The 14,608-nt window shown below is 44.5% G+C and overlaps 1 pseudogene; it reads right to left on the bottom strand.

Moving 5' to 3' along the window:
- Nucleotides 1-2,141: 2,141 nt before the first annotated feature.
- Nucleotides 2,142-5,066, bottom strand: LOC147581398 (ubiquitin carboxyl-terminal hydrolase 17-like protein 13; annotated as a pseudogene).
- Nucleotides 5,067-14,608: the final 9,542 nt, after the last annotated feature.

The raw sequence follows: 14,608 nt of genomic DNA, 5'->3' as shown, positions 1-14,608 counted from the left end.
ACACAAGAGGAAGCCATTTTCAAGTACAAATTTACTTCCAAAAACCTAGGTTCTCCTCTACTCAATTGGAAGCTTCCCAACTGAGCGTCTGAACTCTTTTTACTTAATGTTTTCTTTTCAGGGCCCCACTCTGAACCCACAAGGATCTTAACTTCCAGTAAACAAGCTAATACTTGAGGCTTTCAGTCGCCACAGTGAAACTGAGCTGGATGCTGTCACTGCTCCTTCATGACTCCACACAAATCAGACTCTGGGGTTCCGTTCCCCAGAGCACTCAGCAGCTCAGTGTTCTCTACGTTAGCTCCAAGCCCAGGGTCCAGCATGGCCAAAATTAAGAGTCACAAGGAGGAAATCCTGGGCCCACTGGACCTTCTGTAAATGTTCATGGTACCCTTTATGCCCCAGAGAATGCCCAGGCTGCAGAGCAAGGCATGGAGACTCAGACCTGCCAGGCTGAGCAACTGCCCAATGTCAGGTCCTCCTGGAAGCCTATGTAATGCCTGTGCTGGCCAGTGACGCCCCCTTCTGGTCAGAGAGCACCGTGCAACACTCTGTCTTGTGACCTCCCCTGTGAATTGCAAAGCCAGGTGTGTGGACTTCCTCGGGTGTGGGTGGAACACATGGCAGAAGGTCAGCCAGGAGGAGCTGGCCATAGTCGTCCTGGGAGCTCAAAGGATGCTTATGGATGCCATCATGAGATCCAGCTCAAAGTGTGTGTGTGTGTGTGTGTGTGTGTGTGTGTGTGTGTGTGATGCAGATGTCAATCCAGGAAGAGAAGGTTGGATACCAAAATCACAGGTTGACCTAGAGTGGTTATTTTTCTGAGGCTTTTCCCTTTATGGCTCTGGTGCACATACACTACTATTTGCATTTTACCTAAGATTCTGCCTAATTAAGAATCAAATCAAAAGTAAAAATGGATTTCATTGGTTAAAGTCATTCAGGCTCTAACATCTATTTAGCCCAGTTGAACTCTTTTAATTAAAGAGTGAAGTGGCATCACTCATATGTGAAATAAAAAACAAAACAGAAGAACATAGGGGAAAGGAAAGAAAAATAAAGTAAGATGAAATCAGAGAGGGAGGCAAGCCATCGGAGACTCTTTTTGTGTTTTCTTTTTAATTTTTAATGTTTATTTTTGAGAGAGAGAGAGAGAGAGCATGAGCAGAGGAGGGGAGACACAGAATCTGAGCAGGCTCCAGGCTCTGAGCTGCCAGCACAGAGCCCTATGCGGGGCTCGAACGCATGAACCCCAAGATCATGACCTGAGTCAAAGTCAGACGCTTAACTGATTGAGCCACCCAGGCGCCCCTGGAGACTCTTAACTATAGAGAACAAACTGAGGGTTGCTAGAGGGGAAATGGGTGTGGGGATGGGGTAAGTGGATGATGAGCTTTCTGGAGGGCATTTGTGGGGATTAGCACTAGGTGTTACATGTAACCAGTGAATCAGTAAATTCTACTCCCGAAACCAAGACTACACTAATGATTAACTAACTTGGACTTAAAATTTAAAATATATTATAAAAAAGAAAAAAGGGTATCTTTTTACCTTTGTCAGCTATGATATTTGAGAATCTAGAATTAAATATGATTTCCTGTACAAAGTTCAAATGCTGACATTAGTTTCTAATAAATGCGACATCTCTATGTTTAACACGGACTGAAAAAAGCAAGTGTTTACCTTTCAATGCCCTTGTCAAATGACCAGATTGCTCCTATGTGGCCCCACTCACATAGGAGGAATTTAAGCATCATGCACTAATTTCCCATTCAACAACGTACTTAGTCATTCTCTCTCCCAAGAAATATAATCATGACTTAGAACATCCATCCATACCCTGACCTTAAATACCACATCGCTGCCTAGGTGTCCATTTGGGACTGTTTTTCTGAGGTGTACAACTGAGGACCGAGATTGTAATGGAACCGACCGGAAATCCCCGTGCCTCCTCCCATGTGTAGGAGATTGTCAGATGGGGGGTGGTAGCAAACTCTGCGGGACAAGATACAGCTGCTTGGTGGCTGAGCGATTACAGGTGGGAGAAGGTTCCTTTCCACCATCTTCTCTGCAGGCTCATGGGAGGGTGATTGTTAAGGGAGCCTAATTTAACCAACACGAGCCAATAAGGCTTCGCCCACTTATCTCCTGAAAAATAAGCATTTATTTGCTGTTTACCATTTCCAAGCAATCAGCCAGTGTTCACGTTGACATGTGTAGACTTTACAGAATATATATATTATTTATGCAAGTAAAAACTTTGCACAACTAACCAATTGCTGTTTACTTCTGTTCCTCCCCTTTGACACAAAAACTTGCTGAAAAGTCTGTCTGCCTTCAGTTGGAGCTGTAGTTCATCCAGTTTCTTGGTCGTTTGTCATTTCTCTGTGTGGAAGCACTGAGTTTGTTCCAAACTCCTTCTTCTGTTGGTGCATGTTTGGATATTTCCAAACACATCTTTACCTAGCATCCACACGTGAATATCTTTGGGCAAATGTACTTTAGAAATACACAGAGAGTAAGGGATGGGATGATAGGACCGTGAGTATCAGGCATTTTCACAGGGACTCCAGGTGCTCAGCCTTCTTTCCACCCTTCATGCCCGACTGGCCACCTCCTCTGGCCCTTTCAGGCTCCGATAGCCCCCCAGTGCTCCTTGGTGCTGACGGAGGAGAGAAATCCTCCAAATATCCAGTAACAAACCTAAAACTCTCCAATAACATCATCGTAGACAGCCAGCCTTATAGCTCAGTATTCTCCAGGTCAAGTTGAATGCCATATGTCATGAACACAGCCAGATAGATGGCCCCTCCACATGTCCAGATCACACATAATGTCCTACAAGGGGCCGTGAGTGAATGTTTGTGGCTGAGTGTGTATGTGTGCAGGTGTGTGCATTAAAGCCTGCACTCAGATCCCTGGACTGCTTCCCAAGACCTCTGTCCCTTCTTGTTCTTCCTCTTGGTAGCTCTGGCTCTGCCTGTGAGACAAGGGACTTTGCCGATGTTTGTTGCCCTCCGAGGTGGGATGTCCCTGGCTAAGTTGTTGAGCCGGTAGATGTTTTGTTCAGGACGATCCTTTTCCATCTCCTCTCTGTATTTGGACTGGTGAGTTAGGACTGCATGGGCGGGAAGAACAAATTGTGTTTTCCTGAGGTTGAATTCAGACTTGGGATGGTGGCTTTCTTGGAAGACTCTCCACTGGTCTAATGTGATTGGTTGCACTGGTGTCTCTTCCACGTGGTCCTCCAACTCTGGAACTTTGATGCTGGGGTCTGTGTGAGCCCCCCCCCCACCCCCCCTTGGGCCACAGCCATGTCTGCATGGTCAGCCTGGAGTGATGTGGTCTCCCCACTGCCTGGTTCACTCCCATGGTCTCTTTCCAATTCACTCGTCTGGGTGTCAAAGAAGACATACGCATGTTGGCTCAGGGCAGAAGTCACATCACTGGTGTCATCCATTTTGTACCACTGGCCATTCCCAGCTTTGATGTAACAGAAGTGATGTCCGCTGTGACATTTCCTCCCCGGATGCACCGGCGTGGCATAGAGCAGGTAAATTATCAATCCCGCCTTCTGCTCAGACACGCACTGTCGCAGGTCAAGGCGCTCAGGATATTGCACTTCCTTAGCCAGTTTGCTGCGTGTGGAACCTGAGAATTATTTCAACACCAGCATTAGGTCCTTGGGGCAGGTGTACAAAGTTAACGTCTTGGAAGCAGGTACCTTGTCTAGGCAAGTACTACAATGATAGGCATTTTCACCATCCAACTTTTCAGGCTTCACCAACTGGAGCAACGCTTGGCTCACACTCTGAGCTGCCCTGCCATCCAGGTAAGGGTCCAAAGTGCTGGAAACGCCAGGGCAGTGGAGACACTGGACTTGAGACCTCCAGTGCCCTCCAAAGATTTGCCAGATGAGGGTGAGGTCCTCAGACAGAGAGGCTCTTGAAGTCTTGTCCTCACGCAAACGCGCTTGCTGCGTTGGATCCAGAGTGAATATCAGAAACTCATGGGTATCTTCCTGCTTGTGTGTGTGTGTGTGTGTGTGTGTGTGTGTGTGGAAGGCAGCCAGCAGTTCTGGCGGGGCCGGATCACATCTCCAGGGTGGCAGAGGGCCCGGGTCACGTGAGCCTGCAGAGCACACAGCACGCAGAATGGCTGCCTCCCACAGCTTCGGGAGTGCTCCTGGGACAGCATGTAGCTGGCGAGGGGTGGTGTGTACGTCAGACACTGCAGCGCCGCATTCGCATAGCACGTGTTCCCCAAGGTTCTGCAGTCCAGCCCCAACCACAGAAGGTCTCCTCCAACTCACAGGTTTCTTTGCGGGGGGCAGACCTATTGACATGGGAGCCCAACCGTTAGGCAGGTCGCAGAGTGTCTGCGATGATGGTGATGGCTTCTGAGGTAGAGTGGGTCCCCTGTGGACTTCAGCACCACCTATATTTGACCAGCAAGATTTGAGTTTGGGAAAGACATTGAACTGAAACTCTTCTTGGCAGTAGGACAAAACAGCCCTCATGTCTCCAGAAAGAGCTTTCATAGGATCTCCCATGTGGAGCCTCACGTTGCAGAGCGATGCTTGTCTCAGGAGACCTGTCTCAGAATGATAGCTGTGGCCCTCTCCCCAGCCCTTTTATTGCTCGCCCCACCCACACGACTAGGAACACGTCATCCAATCCGCCACAGGCTCGAGGTGGGACTAAGGGTTTTAGGGTGTGGTCCCTCTTCTGCAGAGAGACCACTGAGCCCAGCCTGTCTCCTTCCCCTGCCTCCCTCAATGGATAGACACACATTTCAGCACTTTCTCCACCTCCCTCATTTCCATTGCTCCCTTTCTGGACAGACTGACTTGAGAGTTTCCAACTTCCCCGTGGAAATCCTTTTTGAGTGTCCACTTTGCTTTCAGAGTAATATCAAGTGAGTCAAGCACTGGTGGATATTATTTTTCCTAGGATGTGGAAGATCATTTTGCAAATTGAGCTCGGGTGTCATGTAGGAGGACTTCTTCCCCACCAGCCAGAATGCATGTGGCACCAGCAAATTATTTGGGGATGATTACTGTCCATGACTGTGCTTCTAAACTTCCTGAACTCTCTCCATATGGTCCGTATATACAACTATCATGAAGGTTTTTATAAACTTATTTGTCTATCAAGGTGTGGCCTAGAAATGCTAACGAGACATCCTGTGGCTGGTTTCATGCTTTGTAAAATCTTTTTTTTTTTTTTTTTTTTTTTTTTTAGCTCCCTTCCCAATATGAGTACATATCCTATATCCATCGTTTATTTGCCAAATTTTAACTGGTGCTACTGGGACATTACACTGCAAGGTAGTTTTAGGTTCACTTGTTTCAGGACACGTTTGTTGTGGATTTGTGACATTGATACACAGTTGGAGGTTGGAATTTGGAAATGCAGGGAGCAGTGCACCCTCATTTAAGCTGTGGCTTTAATGTATCAGTTATCTGTCACTCAACCAGGTGTCAGAGCGGCAGGGTCCACCGAAATTGTGTTTTTTCCCTCTATTGTTTGTTTGTTTTTATTTTTCTACTGTTTATTGAGAGAGAGAGAGAGAGAGAGAGAGCCCACGTGGGCAAGCCGAGGAGGGGCAGCGAAGAAAGAGAGAGAATCCCAAGCAAGCTCCATGCTGTTAGTGCAGAGCCCAACGTGGGTTCAAACTGATAAACTGTGAAAACATGACCTAAGCTGAAATCAAAAGAGTCGGATGCTTAATTGACTGAGCCCTCCAGGCTCCCCTTGTTTGTTTGCTTTTTGACTTCAAGTTTTTATTTAAATTCTAGTTACTTAACATGTAGGGTGAGATTGGTCTCAGGATTAGAATTTAGTGATTCATCACTTACATACAACAGCCAGTGCTCATCACAAGCGCCCTCCATAATTTCCATCACCCATCTAGCCCCCCGCACCCCCCCCGCCCACCTGCCCTCCATCAGTTAAGTTTGTTCCCTGTAGTTAAGAGCCTCTTAAGGTTTGCTTCTCTCTGTGTGTCTCTCTCTATCTCTCTGTCTCTCTGTCTCTCTCTCTCTCATCCCTTCCCCTGTGTTCTTCTGTTTGGTTTATTAAATTCGATATATTTTTGAGCGGACAAGAGAATTCTTTCACACATGTTACGATGATCAGGTCCTTTTAGAAAATGAGTAATGCTGGTGCACCATGTAATTTGCAATGACCAAAAAACAAAAAAGAATCATATCTGGAAGTCATAACACTTGGGAAGAGGAGCTACAGCTTAAGAAGAGAAGACACCAAAGTCTGTTTCTCCTCTTTGGTAAATAGAGGCCAAGAAATATAGGAGCACTTTGCCTGGCCCTTGTCACTGACTTGGCTTCAGAGGGAATGTGGCCTGAATAGCATCTTGATTTTGACTTCTCATCTCCAGACTGTGAGAGAATAACGTTCTCTCCTTTGAAGCCACCAAGGTTTTGGTAATTGCTTATACAACCTCTGGAGATCAATAAGATGTCTTAACCGGAATACCCTTCATGATATTTCATTTTTGTAATTGAAAGAGTTCAAATTGACTAAATGGATTTTGGATCTTGAAGACTTAATCAAAAGAAATTAGTTTTGCTTTTTATTTTATCTGAATTGAGGAGTATCTTAGGGAAAATGCCCACAGAGCAGTGCACATTAGCCATAAAGGAAATAGCTTCAGAAATATCCACAAATATAAGCCAACCTGTAGAAATATTGGTATCCAACCTTCTCTTCCTGAGTTGACATCGGCATCACACACACACACACACACACACACACACACACACACACACTTAAGTGAACTAAACCTCATGTTCCCAGATGGCGGAACAGCATGGAAGTTCTCGGCTTCTCTCATCCCTGAAATGCAGCTAGGTCAGCACCAAAACATTTGGGGCACATAGCTAATTGATCTGAGGATTAACACAATAATCTGCACAACTTGAGCCACAGAACTTGGCGGGTACATGGTGTGAGAGGTGAACTGGGGGAGAGAGAAGCCACAGAGGGTAGGGAGCTGTTTTTGTGGAGAGAGGACAGAGAAGGGGCAGGGGATGGGGGGAATGTAGAGGGAAAGCACTCCACCCAAAAGTAGCTAGAGAGAAAGAGTAGAAACACCCACCAGTGACTGAACAAGAAAAGGAGAAAGGAGAGGGTTTTAATACCATTACGACTCTACAAACAGGGGCGTGCAGAGTCTGAGGTTTCAGAGGTCAGTGCCTGGCCATGCTCTGGTGGGGAGGAGGGGCGAATCCCCAGGAACAGGCAGTTGGCTCCAAGGAGTCTGTGGGCCACAAGGGGAGAAGTAGTTCCCCTGCTTGGAGGGCATGTGGTAGAGGCCATATGGCTTCCCCACAGGCAAAGATCCCAGTGAGCCCCGGAGAACAGCCACGTTTGCTGGTATTAGAACAAAAATGCCAGAGTTCAGTAAAACCTGGTGCGGGCTGTGTGTTGTGAATTGCCATACTCTCTGAACCTCTGCTGCTGTGCGATTGCATGAACTTTTTCTGGGGCAAGCAGGCACCTGGCCACAGTCTCTGAACCTCTGCTGCAGCGGAATCACACGAATGTTGTCTGTGGCAAGGTGGCACCTGACCATTGCTCAGCAAGACCCTGCCCCAGAGAGTCAGAGTGGGTCCAAGCTGCAGGGGCCTCAGGAGTTAAGGGTTTGGAAACACAGCCTCATCTGAGGTAAAACTCAAGAGGAAGGTCCTGCCTGGCAGGCTGACAGCTTGGACACGGGCAGTATAGAAGCAGGGAGAGGACGGAAGCTGGAGACAGAGAAGGGGTGCTTGACTGAGGGTCGGTGAAAGCGTAGAGTTCCTGTGCCAGAAACTAGGAGGCTGGGTGAAGCCACTTACACCTCTCCTGTGCATGTGCATACATGCGCACACGCACCACACGGATCCGCAGCAGTAAGCTAAGCAGCGCCTCCTAGTGGAAAACGGAGCAGTTACACCGAGCCCTGCCCAACTGCACCAACCAAGCCCTGGAGGACCACCAGAAGTCACTCCCGCTGCTTAGTGTATGGACTATAGAGTGCTTCATAGTTTGAGTGAGGAAACTAGGGGAAACGTGAGGTAAATTCATTCGGGTTTCATTCTGTTTACTGGTCCGTCTAGTTGTGGGTTTTTTTTTTTACTGCTTTTGTTTACATTGCTATTTTTTTTTCTCCCTTTTCGTTTTCTTGGATAAAGCAAGAGAAAAGCTTCTTTTCATTTTTCTTTAAATTTTTCTTGAAATTCTTTTTACTATGCTTTTTTATTTTTTGGTAATTTTTTCTCTTTCTTCATTTCATTTTATTCTATTTTATATCCTTTTTGTAGTTTTTAAACTTTTTCTTACTTTTTTTTCTTTCCCTTTTATCTCTATTTTGTCAAGCTTCTTTCAGCAACCAGACCAAACACACCTAGGGTCTAGATTCCTTTATTTGATTTTTTGTTTTTAAGTTTTAAATTTTCCATTTTATTAATTCTTTTTCTTCCTGCAAAATGACAAACGAAGGAATTCACCCCAAAAGAAAGAGGAAGAAATGACAGTCAGAGGCTTAATCAATACAGACATAAGCAAAATGTCTGAACTAGAATATAGAACCACGATAATAAGAATACTAGCTGGGCTGAAAAAAAGCATAGAATCCTTTTCTGCAGGGGTAAAAGAAGTAAAAGCTAGTAAGGACGATATTAAAAATGCTATAACCGTGGGGCACCTGGGTTGCTCAGTGGGCAGCTCAGGTCATGATCCCACGGTTCATGAGTTGGAGCCCCGCGTTGGGCTCTGTGCTGACAGCTCACAGCCTGGAACGTGCTTTGGATTCTGTATGTCCCTCTGTCTCTACCCGCCCCCCACCCCTGCTCATGCTCTGTCTCTCTGTGTCTCTCAATAATAAATAAATTGTTAAAAAAAATTTTTTTACAGGAGTAACACCCAAATCATAGGAGTCCCCGATGATGAAGAGAGAGAATAAGGGGTAGTAGGTTTTTGTGAGCAAATTATAGCAGAAAACGTTCCTAATCTGGGGAAAGACCTATCAATATCCAAGAAGCACAGAAACTCCCATTAGATTCAACAAAAACCGACCATGACCAAGGCGTATCATAGTCAAATTCACATAATATACAGACAAGGAAAGAGTGATGAAAGCAGCAAGGGGAAAAAAGTCCTTAACTGTGGGGAATAAGCTTAGGAATTCCCTGAGCTTACACCAGTGGGTTAACAAGGCATAAAGAAATAGAAAGCCACAGGATGAATGCCTCCGAGATTAGGTAAACAAGATTAGGTAAACAGGGCAAAGGCCCCCAGTATAGGACAAAGGTGTAGGAATAGGAAATCTCAAGATGAAAACATCCAAGATTAGGTAAATAAGATTAGGTATTCAGGGCGGAAGCACCCCCTGATCTAGTACAATAGCAGAAAGCTGCTTTCACATGAAGGAAGGAAGGAAGGAAGGAAGGAAGGAAGGAAGGAAGGAAGGAAGGAAGGAAGGAAGGAAGGAAGGAGGAGGGAGGGAAGGAGGGAAGGAAAGGAAGGACAAAAAGAGGAAAACAAGACTTTAGATCACAGAAGGGCAAAATTGCCCAGAGCTGAGCTAATTAGCAAAAGGAAGACGCCTTGTTGACCCTGAGGTAGCATGCTCTGTCTTTCTTATCCCCTAGGCCAGTTTAGGTAAACAGAGGTGGTGCCTCACGTCTGCTGTAAACAACCTTCTGGCCAGTGCCAGGATTTTGTTTTGTATTGACCCAAACCCCTAACAGCACATATCTTCAAAATCCCCTTTCCCTCACACCCATGAGTTAATGTTCACGATTGCATTGTCCCTTTGTGCACATCCATCATGCTTGTAAGCCTCTGATCCTGACAACAATGGAGCAAGGACCCTTACTCGGGGCTCTTGTCTCCTCCCGGACATTAGCCTCTCTCTCATTGTAACCCTGCATCCGCTCTCTTTCTGGACAAGAGAGAACTCCAGACCCAGAGTCTATGACACTTAACCTCTATGGGAAGACAGATCAGGTTCTCAACAGACCTATCCACAGAAACTTGGCAGGCCAGAAAGGGGTGGCAGGACATATTCAACGTGCTGAATCAGAAAAATATGGAGCCAAGAATCCTTTATCCAGCAAGGCTGTCATCCAAAATAGAAGGGAGATAGAATTTCCCAGACAAACAAAAAATAAAAGAGTTCATGACCACTAAACCAGCCCTGCAAGAAATTTTAAGGGGAACTCTCTGAGGGGAGAAAAGATGAAGCAAAACAAAATAGACCAAAAGTAACAAAGACTGGAAAGGAGCAGAGAACATCACCAGAAACTCCAAACTCTACAGGCAACACAATGGCAATAGATTCATATCTTTCAGTAGTCACTCTAAATGTCAATGAACTAAACGCTCCAATCAAAAGAAATAGGGTATCAGAATGGATAAGAAAACAAGATCCATCTATAGGCTGCTTACAAGAGATCCATTTTATTTTTTTAATGTTTATTTATTTTTGCCAGAGAGAGAGAGAGAGAGAGAGAGAGAGACAGAGACAGAGCATGAGTGGGGGAGGGGCAGAGAGAGCGAGGGAGACACAGAATCCGAAGCAGGCTCCAAGCTCTGAGCTGTCAGCACAGAGCCCGACACAGGGCTCGAACTCACAGACCGCGAGATCATGATCTGAGCTGAAGTCGGACGCTCAACTGACTGAGCCACCCAGGTGCCCCACAAGAGATCCATTTTAGACCTAAAGCCACCTTCAGATGGAAAGTAAGGGGATCGAGAACCATCTATCATGCTAATGGTCGCCAAAGGAACCCAGAGTAGCCGTACTTATATCAGACAAACTAGATTTTAAAATAAAGACTGTAACAAGACATGAAGAAGGGCATTATATCATAGTGAAGGTGCCTATCCACCAAGAAGATCTCACAATTGTAAACATTTATACCGCCAGTTTGGGAGCACCCAAGTATATAAATCAAATAATCACAAGCACAATGAAACTCACTGATAATAACGCCATAATAGTAGGGGACTTCAACACCCCACTTACAACAATGGACAGCTCATCTAAGCAGAAAATCAACAAGGAAACAATATCTTTGAATGACACATGGGACCAGATGTACTTAACAGATATATTCAGAACATTTCGTCCTATAGCAGCACAATATACGTTCTTCTCCAGTGCACATGGAACATTCTCCAGAAGACATCACATACTGGGACACAAATCAGCCCTCAACAAGTACAAAGAGATCGGGATCATACGGTGTGTATTTTCAGACCACAATGATATGAAACTTGAAATCAACCACAAGAAAACATTTGGAAAGGCCACAAACACTCGGAGATTAATGAACATCCTACTGAAGAATGAATGGGTTAACCAAGAAATTAAAGAGGAGATTAAAAAGTACATGGAAGCCGGGGTGTCTGGGTGGCTCAGTCAGTTACGTGACCATCTCAGGTCCGTGAGTTTGAGCCCTGTGTCGGGCTTGGTGCTGATAGCTCAGAGCCTGGACCCTGCTTGGGATTCTGTCTCCCCCTCTGCCTCTGCCCCTCTCCCACTCGCACTCTCTCTCTCTCAAAAACAAGCAAACATTTTTAAAAAGTACATGGAAGCCAATGAAAATTATAACACGACAGCCCAAAACCTCTGGGATGCAGCAAAGGCAGTCATAAGAGGTAAGTATACAGCAATCCAGGCCTCCCTAAAGAAGGAAGAAAGGTCTCAGCTACACAATCTAATCTGCCACCTTAAAGAGCTGGAAAAAGAACAGCAAACAAAGCCCCAAACCAGCAGAAGATGGGAAAGAATACAGATTAGAGCAGAAATCAATGATATCGAGGAAAAAAAAAAAAAAAAACGAAAACAAATAAAACCCAGTAGAACGGATCGATGAAACCAGGAGCTGGTTTTTTGAAAGAATTAACAAATTGACAAACCCGTAGCCAGATCGATCAAAAAGAATAAGGACCCAAATAAATAAAATCTCGAGTGAAAGAGGAGACATCACAACCAACACTGCAGAAATACAAACAAAAGTAAGAGAATATCATGAGCAGTTATATGCCAGTAAATTGGGCAATCCAGAAGAAGTGGACAAATTCCTAGGAATATCTAAGTGACCAACACTGAAACAGAAAGAAAGTTTGAACAGACCCATAACCAGTAATAAAATTGAATTAGTAATCAAAAATCTCCCCAAAATCGAGTCCAGGGCCAGATGGCTTTCCAGGGGAATTCTACCAAACATTTAAAGAAGAGTTAACCCTTATTCTTTTGAAGCTGTTCCAACAAATAAAAATGGAAGGAAAACTTCCAATCTCATTCTACAACACCAGCATTACCTTGTTTCCAAAACCAGACAAAGACCCCACTAAAAAGGAGAACTACAGTCCAATATCCATGATGGACATGGATGCAAAAGTTCTCAACAAGATACTAGCCAACCGGATCCAACAGGCATTCAAAGAATTATTCACCAGTATCAAGTGGGATTTATACCTGGGATGCAGGGCTGGTTCAATGTCCACAAATCAATCAATGTGATACATCACATTAATAAAAGAAATAATAAGAACCACATGATCCTCTCAATAGATGCAGAGAAAGCATTTGACAAAGTACAGCATCCTTTCTTGACCAAAAAAAAAAAAAAAACAACAAAACAAAACAAACAAAAAAAAACCCTCCAGAAAGTAGGGATAGAAGGATCATACCTCAAGATCATAAAAGCCATATACGAAAGGCCCACCGCTAATATTACCCTCATGGGGGAAAAACTGACAGCTTTCCCCTTAGGTCAGGAAGGCGACAGAAACGCTTTCTCCCTAAGGTCTCACCACTGTTATTCAACATAGAGTTGGAAGTCCTAGCCTCAGCAATCAGACAACACAAAGAAATAAAAGGCATCCAAATCAGCAAGGAGGAAGTCAAATTTTCATTCTTCACCGACAACAGGATACTCTATGTGGAAAACCCAAAAGACTGCACCAAAAACCTGCTACAACGGATCCATGAATTCAGCAAAGTCGCAGGATTTATAATCTTGGGGAAACAGGTTCTATTTACGTAATGGGTTAGAAAAATGCTTAGGGAGGAAAGCCACCACCACGGGGCGAAAACGCCCGAGGTTAGCTAGTGAGATACTGTAATGGGATCATGAAGGAAACTTGTTATATCACCTGAAGGAAATTACTTTCCAGCTGGTGCCAATGTACCTTGATCACAAACTCCACATGCCCCCAGACCCTTTGCTTCTTACTCACACAAGTTAATGATTACTATGTGACTGTTTGCTCTATGTTCACGTGTGTAAGATCTTGTTTTCTTCACGTTCACTACACGGGTAATATCTCGTGAGCTCAATGAATATGGAGACGAAACCCCTGTTTGGGGCTCTTGTCTCCTCCTGGACATTAGCCTCTCTTGTATTCACTTCTGTGTCCACTCTTCTGCTGCACAAGAGAGAACTCCAGACTCATAGTCTGTGACAAAAATCAATGCACAGAAATCGGTTGCACTTCTAGACACTAATAATGAAGCAGCAGAAAGAGAAACCAAGGAATCAATCCCATTTACAACTGCACCAAAACCCATAAAATACCTAGGAATAAACCTAACCAAACAGGTGAAAAATCTATACACAGAAAACTATAGAAAGCTTATGAAAGAAATAGAAGAAGACAGACAGACAGACAGACACACACACACACACACACACACACACACACACACACACAGGAAAAACATTCCATGGACATGGATTGGAAGAACAAACATTGTTAAAATGTCGATACTACCCAAGGCAATCTACACACTCAGTGCAATCCCCATCAAAATAACACCAGCATTCTTCACAGAGCTAGAACAAACAATTTGTATGGAAGCAGAAAAGACCTAATAGTCAAAAACAATCCTGAAAAAGAAAACCAAACCTGGAGGCATCACAATTCCAGACTTGAAGATGTATTGCAAAGCTGTAATCATCAAGAAAATATGGTACTGGCACAAAAATAGACACTCAGATCAATGGAACAGAATAGAGAACCCTGAAATGGACCCGCAAACGTATGGCCAACTAATCTTTGGCAAAGCAGGAAAGAACATCCAATGGAATAAAGACAGTCTCTTCAGCAAATGGTGTTGGGAAAACTGGACAGCGACATGCAGAAGAATGAACCTGGGCCACTTTCTTAACACCATACACAAAAATAAACTCAAAGTGGACAAAAGATCTAAACGTAAGACAGGAAGTCATCAAAACCCTAGAGGAGAAAACAGTCAACAGCCTCTTTGACCTTGGCCGCACCAACTTCTTACTCAGCTTGACTCTGGAGGCAAAGGAACCAAAAGCAAAAATGAGCTATTGGACCCTCATCAAGATCAAAAGCTTCTGCAAGGCAAAGGAAACAATCAGCAAAACTAGAAGACCACCGACGGAATGAGAGAAGATATTTGCAAATGACATTTCAGATAAAGGGTTAGTATCCAAAATCTATAAAGAACTTATCAAACTCAAGACCCAAAAAACAACTAATCCAGTGAAGAGATGGGCAGAGGACATGAATAGACACTTTTCCAAAGAAGACATCCACGTGGGTAACAGACACACGAAAAAATG

The sequence above is a fragment of the Puma concolor genome, chromosome B1 (assembly GCF_028749965.1).
Source record: "Puma concolor isolate L17-30 chromosome B1, mPumCon1.1.hap2, whole genome shotgun sequence".
Classification (NCBI taxonomy): domain Eukaryota; kingdom Metazoa; phylum Chordata; class Mammalia; order Carnivora; family Felidae; genus Puma; species Puma concolor.
Note: the sequence above shows the minus strand (reverse complement) of the source record. Positions and strands in the feature narration are given on the sequence as shown.